The 9903-nt window shown below is 39.8% G+C and overlaps 1 pseudogene; it reads right to left on the minus strand.

Annotated features, from left to right (window-relative positions):
• Positions 1 to 7767: 7767 nt before the first annotated feature.
• LOC126071161 (olfactory receptor 7G2-like) lies at positions 7768 to 8704 on the minus strand (annotated as a pseudogene).
• Between the last annotated feature and the right edge of the window lie 1199 nt (positions 8705 to 9903).

Consider the following 9903-nt stretch of genomic DNA (forward strand, 5'->3'; position numbering starts at 1 on the left):
GTAAATGTCAAAGAATTTTGTAACAGTCATCTTGTTTGAGAAGGGGGAGATTTCTGCTCCAGAGGAAAACGATCCTTGCCATTCTAGAGACAGAGTAAGAGTCTACGGAGTTGATTAAGAGCTGCTTGATTTCAGGAAGATGGGAGACAGGCAGGAGTCCACGAGTTACCTGGTTCTAATCGTTTCATGCATATATTCTCTTCACAGCTTCCTCTGGATGTAGCTGTAGAGGAACACCTGTCCTGATTCCCAAACACTAACCAAGGAACTAGGTTACCTGGCTGGCATCACTGGAAAATGAAGCTGGATATTTTCGCTGGATGTTGGATGATATAGACAAAAGATCTGTCCTCAGGAAATGTAAAGGGACTGAGGGAGGCACTGGGCTCTTGGGCTAGAGGATGATCTGTGGGCATAGTCTCAGGTATGCTGCTTCCTGACTGGAGAAGGGCTGCTGAGTGAGGGGGTCACAGGCAGAGTATTTGCAGACTCTGCATCCCTGGGGTCTCAATATCCAAAGCTCCTCATTAACCAAAGGCTTTTATTGCCATTCTGATCCTGGGGCTGTGCAAATCCTGAAAGACCAAGACAATAGTAGAAGGAGATTCAGAATGGCTGATTTACTTACCCTTAGAGGCCAGGTGTCTGCCATTTCTTTCCATCTGTTTTAGCTCACCCCCAGTTCACATACCTTGCACACCAGTTTTCTTTTTTTATGTACAACTGAAAGCATCTCTATCTCATCAATTATATCAGCAAGTCTGATTCCAATTTAAAGTGTCAAAATATAGTTTACATAAAAAAAAATATGTGGACATAAATAATATATTTATAATAGCTAAAATATGTAAAATGCAAATACTTGAGGGTTTATCTTTCTAAGAGTCATTGAATGTTTCCTGAACCTTAATCTTCATTCTAAATATTTCATACGGCAGATTTTAATCTATTCTTTGTGGTCGATTCTGGCTGCGATCAGTGTAGTCAGACCCGTTACACCCTCTTTTGCATCCCATATACACTTTTTCCAATTTTGTCCAAATAGTTTCAACATGTATTGTTCTTTATGCTAAAGGACTATGGGTCAAAAATATGATTCTTCATTTTTAACAGAGTTGGGAGAAATCACAGTTTCAATGACTAGGCACTAGTCTGCAGGTTTATCTATACTCTCAGTAAATTTAGGTAAATGACAACCATTATTTAATAGGTGAAGATGGTGCTCTAAGTTAATATTCAATTAAAAATCTTTCATCTTTTAGTGAATTCAATATTTTCATGTGTTTGCCAATTTATTATACCACATGCTAGCTGTTTCCATATGAACTTTGTTAACCTATGGCCTTCTCCATACATCATTTGAAAACCAAAGATGGTGTTGTAATATCACCCTTTGCCATCTTAACACTATTCACTTCAAACACATGAAATAATAGGTGAAATATAACAAGGCATAGTGGGATCATCTTAGACAAGAGAGAGTGAGTACATAGATGGAAAGAGAAAGCAAAAAAAAAAAAAAAAAAAACCTTCCCATTCAGAAACAATCTGTAAGCTATGATTTAAATAGCCAGGAAGAGAAATACTTCTGAAAAAGAGAGCCAACAAAATCAATAATCAACATATGGAGGCCAGCAGAAGTATAACAGAATGAGTGATGGGGAAAATAGAAACATAAAATCAAAGAGGTAGTGCAGGTAGATTGCAAACAGCCTCATGATGGCAAGGGCAAATGCAGTGAGACCACAGAAAGTGCTTTTGTAACAGTCCTAAAATGTTGGTGGCTTGGACCATGGTGATAACCATGAAGGTGGTGAGATTTGCCTGAATTCTGGATGTATTTTAATGGTGTAGATAACACGGTTATCTGAAAGATTGGCCACAGGGTGAAAGAAGAGAAGGATCAAAGGTGATGCTCAATGACAGAAAACTACCTAACACTTGAAAGAATAGAGTTGCCATCCACTATGATAGGTAAGGCCCCTGTGTGGTGCAAAAGGTTACATGCTGAGCTACTACCAAAAAGATTGGTGGTTCAAACTGCGAAGCCAGAAGAACCTCAGAAGAACAGCCTGTTTATCTACTTCCAAAAGATCACAGCTATTGAAAACCCTATGGAGCTCAGTCCTGCTTGACACTCATGGGGTTGCTATGAGTTGGAATCAACTTGAGGGAAATTTTTTTTTTTTTTTCGGTGATAGGTAAGACTGTGGACAAGGCATAGCCAGTGGGCAGTTGGATATACAAGCCTGGGATTCAGGGGTTAGTGCCTTTCTAAATACAAATTTAGGACTCATTTGTGATCAGATGACTTTTAAATTGATGATGAGTCTGGGTGCTATTGCAAATGAGTGAATGTAGCTGAAGAAGTAGAGGTCTGAGGATTAAGACAAAAGACCCTCCAGTGCTTGGGTATTGGAAAGATGAGAAGGCACTTTAAAGGAGACAGAAAAATAGTAGCTAGTGAGGTAGAAATAAAACCAAAATAATGTGTGGTGCTGAAATCCAAGTGAAGAAAGTGTTTCAATGAGTAATAAACTGAGTCAATGTGGCTTACAAGTCAAGTAAGAGAAGGACCGAGCATTAACTGTCCTGGACTGGACTGGACTTAACAAGGTAAGGAGCATAGGTGGCTCTTCAAAAGCACTCTTCAGGAAGTGTTGGGGCAAAGGCCTGATTGCATTAACCTCAGGAGAAAATGGAAGAGCTGGAGAGAGTGAATGAAGACAGCTCTTTTGAGGCATTTTGCTATAAAGGGAGCAGAAAAATGAGGCTACTGCTAGAGCAAAATGAGGGGTCCAGAGAGGGTTTTTATTCTTTTTTTTTCAAGATTTGAGGAATTCAAATACATTGGATGCTACTGAAAATGAACAAGTAAAAGGGAGAAAACTGATGTTGCAAGGGGGAGTTGGGGGAATTTCCAGAGTTATAACCTAATATACACAGGAGAGCTTGAATGCTATGCACAAATGGAAGTGTTGGTCTTAGTTAAATCCAAGTTACCACACTTCTCTCAAGAAGAAATAGAAAGCGAATAATCTTGGAAACTCAAATAAATTAAAGTACTCAATAACATAATTTGTCAGGAAACAGCCTGAGGTACATAGTTTTATAGGCAAGTTCTTCCAAGCACTCAAGGGAGATAATGTAAAGATTAAAGAAAGGAATTCAGAAAATATAAGGGAAGGGATAATCTTTATCTCATTTTATAAGGCCAGCACAACCTTTGCTTTTGTGTCCAAACCAGACCATGTTAGCACAAGAAAGAAAAATCTCAGGGTTTAAAAATTATATGGAAGAACAGTGGAGAAACAATATTTACCTTGATGGCAAGTAAGAACAATGTGGAGTATTTGGCTACCAACTATCAAAATGTATCATGGAGCTAAAATAACTAAAATGGTATAGTTCCAGTATAGGATAGAAAAATAGAACTAATAGAATATCCGTCTATATGAAGACTTATTGAGTACAGAGGGGGCAATGTGGCATTGCAGGGAAAGGATGTTATCTGTCTCAGTCATCTAGCGCTGCTATAACAGAAACACCACAAGTGGATGGCCTCAACAAACAAGTTTATTCTCTTACAATCTACTAGAGTAGAAGGCCAAATTCAGAGTGCCAGCTCCAGGGGAAGTCCTTGCCTCTCTGTCAACTCTGGAGAAAGGTGCTTGTCATCAATCTTCTCCAGGGTTAGGAGGTTCTCCATGCAGATCACTCTCCACGAAGTGTTGGGGCAAAGGCCTGATTGCAAAGGACGGGTTCTGCTCCTGGCACTGCTTTCTTGGTGTTATGAGGGAGGTCCCTACGTGTTTTTTGCTCACTTCTCTCTTTTATATCTCAAAAAAAGATCGGCTTAAGTAGTATATTAATCTTACAGTTTCAGTTTACAATAACTACCACTAATCCTGTTTCATCAATGTCAGGATTTACAACACATAGGGGAATCATTTCAGGTGACAAAATGGTAGACAATCACACAATACTGGAAATTATGACCTTACCAAGTCCATACTTGTTTTGGGAGGACACAGGTCAATCCATAACAGTATCATTCAGGCAATAGTGCTGAAATCAATTGTTTATCCATATGGAAAGAAAATGAAATTGGATTCTCCATCATACCATATTCAAAGATCATTCCAAAGTCTTTTAAATGTAAAAGAAAAAATGGTTAATATGTTTACCAGACAGTATAAGAAAATATTTTTATCAGATTGGAGGAGTTAATCACCACTTAAATGAGATATAACATGCACAACCCAAAAGGGGAAACACTGATCAATCCAACCAATTTAAAAATAAGCTATTAAAATGAGTCACTTGACTATGAAAATTCAAAGTTGTTCTTTCAATATAACAAAAAGAAGACAGCAGGACAAATAAGCATCCACTGAAGAGTTTCCAAATGTGGCCTTGCCTACATCATAAGTATCCACTGCTGATAAATATTTGAGTTAATAATAGGCTAAAAGCTGAAGCAAGTGCTAAAAATGTGTGAAAGCAAAAGGAATCAAAAAAGGAGAGAGCACTACTCTTGAAAACACATTGTGCTGGCTCACACATATTGAGTATATTGTATACTTATTAGGTGTCAGGCATTATACTTTTATTTTGTTAGGTGCTGTCAACTCGGTTCCAACTCATAGCCACCCTCTGTACAAAAGAATGAAACACTGCTGGATACCTTGTCATCCTCACCATCGTTGTTATACTTGAGCCCATTGTTGCAGTCACTGTGTCAATTCATCTAATTGAGGGCCTTTCTCTTTTTCACTGACACTTTATCAAGCATTATATCCTTCCCCAGGGACTGGTCCCTCCTGAAAACATATCAAAGACAAAACTCTTGCCATTCTGACTTCTAAGGACCATTCTGGCTGTACTTCTTCCAAGATATAAGTCCATGGTATATTTGATACTCTTCACCAACACCATAATTCAAAGGCATCCATTCTTCTTTGGTCTATTTTATTCATTGTCCAGCTTTTGCATGCATATGAGGCAATTGAAAATACCACGGTTTGGGTCAAACCCACTTTAATCCTCAAAGCAAATCTTTGCTTTTCAACACCTTAAAGAGGTACTTTGCAGCATATTTGCCCAGTGTAACACATTGTTTCATTTCTTGACTGCTGCTTCCTTGGGCACTGATTGAGGATCCAAGTAAAATAAAATCATGACAACATCAATCTTTTCTCCATTTATTAAGATGGTGATTACTGGTCTAGTTTTTAGGATTTTTGTTTTCTTTATGTTGAGCTGCAATCCATACTGAAGGCTATAGTCTTTGATCTTCATGAGTAAGTGCTTCAAGTCCTCTTCACTTTCAGCAAGCAAGGTTGTGTCATCTGCATATCACAGGTTGTTAATTAGTCTTCCTTCAATTCTGATGCTGTGTTCTTCTTCCTATAGTCCAGTTTCTCAGATTATTTGCTCAGCATGCAGATCGAATAGGTATGGTGAAAGGATACAACCCCGACACACACATTTCCTGATTTTAAACCACGCAGTATTCCCTTGTTCTATTTGAACCACTGCCACTTGTTCTATGTACAGTTTCCTCAGGAGCACAATTAAGTGTTTTGGAATTCCCATTCATTGCAATGTTATCCATAACTTGTTATAATCCACACAGTTGAATGACTTTGCATAGTCAATAAAACAGAGGTAAACATCTTTCTGGTATTCTCTGCTTTCGGGCAAGATCCGCATTGTACACCACTCATCTGTCAGTTTGGCCCACTGTGGTGGCTTGCATGTTGCTCTGATGCTGGAAGCTATGCCATTGGTATTTCAAATACCAGCAGGGTAACTGATGGTGGGCAGATTTCAATACAGCTTTCAGACGAAGACATACTAGGAAGAAAAGCATGGTGAACACCTTACGAATAGCAGGAAAATGTTTTCTGATACAATGCCAAAAGATGAGCCCCTTAGGTTGAAAAAAAAAAAAAAAGGCACTCAAAATATGGTTGGGAAGACCTGCTTCCTTAGAGCCGACCTTAAGGATGTGGATGGAATCAAGCTTTTGGGACTTTCATTTGCTGATGTGGCAAGACTCTAAATGAGAAAAAACAGCTGCAAAAATCCATTAATAATTGGAATGTGAAATACATGAAGTACGAATAATCTAGGAAAATTGGAAGCTTTCACAAATGAAATAGAATGTATAAAGATGATATCCTAGGTACTAGTGAGCTGAAATGGATTGGTATTGGCCGTTTTGAATCAGAAAATCACATGGTCCACTATGCCAGGAATGACAAAATGAAGAGGAATGGCATTGTACGAAAGACTTGTAATCATTATAGCACTTGATCCCACACCAGACTTTTCTAATCAGAGAATTCATCTAATCCTTCCAAGGTAATGAAATTCCTCTTGCCAGTAATCAGTTTTAGAAGGGGCATATGCCCCAGCTCAGGCTGATGATATAGGACGTGTTCTGGATGACTCCTCGGAAAGATTATTTCTTGATTACGGAGACTCATTAAGAAGCAGTTAGTTTTCTGTCTCTGGCTATTGTATCTGAAATGATCCCTGTGCCACTGCAGCCATTGGTGACCATCATGGGAACAGCTTTAGGAAGAAGCCTTTGCATGGAGCTGTGAAATGCAACCCTGTGGTTCTATAGGTTCTGGACCTACGCTGCCTCTGAAATCTTTGTGTTGTTTGATCCTAAGTGAGTTGAGACTTTTCCTGTAGTGTAGCTGAGGGCATCCTCATTCACAGAGTTAAAGTCTTTCAAATCTATATGAAAAAAATATGAAGGAATACAAATATGCCAAATTTATAGATGAGTAAACTGAACTTATTGTTGTTACTAGTTGCTATCAAGTTGACTCAGACTCATGGTGACTCCATGTGTTATAGAGTAGAACCACACCATAGAGTTTTCTCAGCTTTAATCGTTACAAAAACAGATTGCCAGACCTTTTCTTCCATGGTACCTCTGGGTGGATTTGAACGATCAACCTGTAGGTTAGCAAACTATTTGTGCTACTTAAGGACCTTTAAACTAAGCTTTTAAAGGTGAAATAAATATTCAGTGTCCACACAGCTAATACATAGGAGAGGCAGAATTCAAACCCAAGTGGTCACATTATCACCCTTAACCATTAAGATCTCCGGACTTCTGCTATTCAAAGAGCTTGTTCAGGTTTTCTTAATCACTATTGTTTATTTCCCTTTGGCATATTTCAATAGTGTCATGGATTGAATTGTGTCCCCAAAAAATATGTGCATCAATTTGGCTAAGCCATTATTCCCTGTATTGTGTGATAGATTGCTGACCATTTTGTTATCTGATGTGATTTTCCTTTGTGGTATAAATACTATCTTTATGGTGCTGATGAGATGGAATTAGTGGCAGTTATGTTAATGAGGTGGGACTCAATCTATAAGATTAGATTGTATTTTAAGCCAATCTCTTTTGAGTTATAAAACAGAGAAGCAAGCAGAGAAACTGAAAGACATCCAACCACCAAGAATGTAGTACCAGGAGCATAGAGCGTGCTTTGGACCCAGGGTCCCCCTGCAGAGAAGCTCCTCAACCAGGGGAAGATTGATGACAAGGACCTTCTTTCAGAGCTGACAGAGAGAGAACACTTTCCCCTGGAGTCGATGCCCTGGATTCAGACTTCCAGCCGATTAGACTCTGAGAGAATAAACTTCTGTTCGTTAAAGCCATTCACTTGTGGTATTTCTGTTATAGCAACACTAGATAACTAAGACAAACAGCTTAACACTGAAGCAGGTGACATATTAATGGAAAGAAGATATTTTAGAGATGAGTTTCCTCAAAGCGCCCACCATGTCCTTGTTCCGCAGGCTGTAGATGAAGGGGTTCAGCATGGGTGTGACCACGGTGTGCACCACTGATGAAACCGCACTCTTCCTAGAGGAGACAGTTGCTGTAGAGCTAAGATACACCCCCAAACCTGTCCCGTAGAACAAGGAAACAACAGAGGTGAGACCCACAGGTAGAAAAAGCTTTGTACATTCCACCTGTTGACGGCATTTTCAGGAGGCAAGAGACAATTTGCACATATGAGAAAATAATCCCCAAGAAGGTTCCACAACCCAAAATGCTAGTTATAAAATGTAGCAAGATGTTATTGAAGAGGGTGTCAGAACAGGCAAGCTTGAGGACCTGGGGAAGTTCACAGAAAAACTGGGGGATTTCTAGGTCTGTGCAGAAGGACAGACGCAGCACCATCAGACTGTGGAGCAGGGCATTCATGATGCTAATAAACAAGGACAGTAAAATCAGCTGGCTACAGAGGCGGGGGTTCATGATGACTGTGTACCTCAGTGGGTGACAAATGGCCTCATAGCGGTCATAGGCCATTGCTGCAAGGAGACAATTTTCCATACAAGCAAAAACAAGGACAAAGCAGATCTGGGTGAGGCAACCTGTGTAACTGATGGATTTGCTCTGTGTCTGAATGTTCACCAGCATCTTGGGGACTGTGGTGGTGCTGAAACAGATGTCACCGAAGGACAGGTTGGAGAGGAAGAAGTACATGGGGGTGTGGAGGTGGGAGTCTGAGTTGACAGCCAAGATGATGAGCAGGTTCCCAAGCACAGTGACCAGGTACATGGTCAGGAACATTCCAAGGAGAAGAAGCTGCAGTTCTGGATTCTCTGAGAGGCCTAGGAGGAGGAATTCTGCTACTCCTGTTTGGTTTTCTGATTCCATGTAGTTGATGATTCTGATGGAAAGAACAGAGATGGGATACACAGCAGATGTTCAAAGATCCCGTATTTTAGAGAAACACTCTAATCTATATTGTGAAACGAAATGAATACTATAAATCTTTCCTGTGGTTCTCTGTCTCTGTCTCTCTCTCTCGCTTCCTCCTCTTTCTCCTCTATCCTTTTCTCTCTCCCTCCTTCTCTGTTCTCTTTGCTCCTACACTCTCATTTCTCTCTGTCCTTCTCTGACCTCCACTACCACATCTTTGCAAATTTTAAGTCTCTACTCTTTTTTCACATTTGTCAACTAACATGAATACAATTTGAAATGATACATGATTTTTTTCTGAAGAATTTTCCGAACGTTGTAAATTAGCAGAAAAATCAAAACCATATGATATTAGATATGTGTTTTAGAGCAGTGGTTCTCCAACTTCCTTGCATCAGAGTCAGCCGTAGGTCCTGCTAAAATGCAGATTGCTGGGCACTACCCTCAGAGCACTGGATTCAGGAGGTTGGGCATCAGGGCTCCAAAATGTGCCTTTCTAACAGATTTCCAAATACTGCTGCTGTTCAACTGGGAACCACACACTGAGGACCAATATTCTAGGATACAGTATTGGAGCAGGCCTGGTGCACTTCCTGAGGAGGTAATGACCTGGCTCATCAGTGCGCTACAAAGTGGAGTGGGAGCTCAAATCCATGACTCAGCCCATTTTCAGTGGGTCTTCACAATTTGTCCTTTTAATTATTCACTTCCATTTCAATATTCCATTCATTGGATTCTTATCACAAACTGTTGCCTAATTGTTTTAAATAATAGTAGTATTAACAAGAGACCTTGGCTGGCGCAAAAAGTTAAGCTGCCAAGGAAAACGTTGAAGGTTCAAGTGTATCCAGAGGTACCTTAGGAGAAAGGCCTGATGACCTACTTCTGAAAAACCAGCCATTGAAAACCCTATAGAGCAAAGCTCTACTCTGACTCATGTGGAGCTGCCAGAGTTGGAAGTGACTTGACAGCAACTGATTTGGCTTTTGTTTGATTAGCAGATAACATAGTAACAAATATGATAACTATTATAAACTTCTACAGCCAGGCCACTAACAGAGAGCTCTGTGTATTGTCATGCAGAATTCCTGGCATTTATATGAATTAATTTTATTCTCCCTACAGATCCGTGACTCAGATGCTTCTTTCATCCC

The sequence above is a fragment of the Elephas maximus genome, chromosome 3, assembly GCF_024166365.1.
Source record: "Elephas maximus indicus isolate mEleMax1 chromosome 3, mEleMax1 primary haplotype, whole genome shotgun sequence".
Lineage (NCBI taxonomy): Eukaryota > Metazoa > Chordata > Mammalia > Proboscidea > Elephantidae > Elephas > Elephas maximus.